This window comes from Mastomys coucha, chromosome X, assembly GCF_008632895.1.
Source record: "Mastomys coucha isolate ucsf_1 chromosome X, UCSF_Mcou_1, whole genome shotgun sequence".
Lineage (NCBI taxonomy): Eukaryota > Metazoa > Chordata > Mammalia > Rodentia > Muridae > Mastomys > Mastomys coucha.
This window is the reverse complement of record NC_045030.1, coordinates 111,194,878-111,196,023: the sequence shown is the minus strand read 5'-3', so window position 1 is coordinate 111,196,023 and position 1,146 is coordinate 111,194,878. Positions and strand designations below refer to the sequence as shown.

General features: G+C 34.6%; 1 protein-coding gene across 1 annotated transcript in view; it reads right to left on the bottom strand.

Moving 5' to 3' along the window:
• LOC116094013 overlaps positions 1-1,031 on the bottom strand; it is a 36,421-nt gene extending 35,390 nt beyond the window's left edge. Inside the window, exon 1 of the mRNA XM_031376005.1 lies at positions 934-1,031. The gene's annotated coding sequence lies outside the window, so the exon portion shown is untranslated. The remainder of the gene's footprint in view (positions 1-933) is intronic.
• Between the last annotated feature and the right edge of the window lie 115 nt (positions 1,032-1,146).

Genomic DNA, 1,146 nt, shown 5'->3' with positions numbered 1-1,146 from the left:
CTCTCTCCTTTTCCCCTTACTTTCTCTTCTCCCCACCCCCTCTCTTGTTCCATGATCTTACAATGTATTCCAGGCTGAACTTGTGGCAATCCTCGTACATTCACTTCCCAAATGTTGGGATTATAGTCATGAGCTACTTTACCTAACTTACTATAGTTTTTTTTTCCTCTAAACTCCATATTGTACACCATCTAAAAATGTGAAGGAAGGGTTATGGAGATGGCTCAGTGTGTAAGGGTACAAGCCACCAAGCCTAATGACTTAAGTTTAGTTCTGGAACTCACAAGGTAGAGATTGTTCTTTGATGTCAATATACTGTGGAGTATGTGTACACACATACACACACACAAAATCTAATTGTAAAAAAGTCATCAAGGGTGGGTGGGGGAGCACCCTCATAGAAGCAGGAGGAGGGAGGCTGGGATAGGGGGTTTCCAGAGAGGAAACAGGGAAAGGGGATAACATTTGAAATGTAAATAAATAAAATATCCAATAAATATGTAAAAAAATCATCAAGAAAATAAAAAGAAACTTACTTGAAACTATAGACTTCTGAGATTATTTTGTAAACTAAATAATGTTCTAATAAGAATTTTATTATTTGAAAGTATCTTTCTTATGCTCGACTTAGCTCTACACCATCCTTTCAATAGTTGAAAATAAAAATCTGTATCTTAAATGTCCACCTCTCAGACCATTGTTAATTAACCAGGACTCCAAAGTGAAGGCAGGAAATATCAGTATTCTTTTGTTATTTTTTCTCTATGGATTCTTCTATTGTTAGAGAGGAATTCATATTTCACACTAAAGATTTTTTATACATAATATCTCAATTATGACACAAATATACTTTTTTAACACTGCTGATTCTAAAGTATGAGTTTTATGCATTTGACTGCTATTGATCAGTATATAAATAGTGATATTGCTTACGGTAGTTGCTTCTTGGCAGTAGTTACACCAAATCACAGGGAAGTTTCTCTTCAAGGCCTCAAGACATTTTGCATAAACTGAAGCACTTGCAAGTTTGTATTCTGTAAGAAAACATGGAGCCCTGAATCTGAAGACTCTTATCAATAGTAAAGTTGGAAACTCACAAATTTAGTGATAGCATTATCTATATGCTAGAGATTAAACAGAGATAAT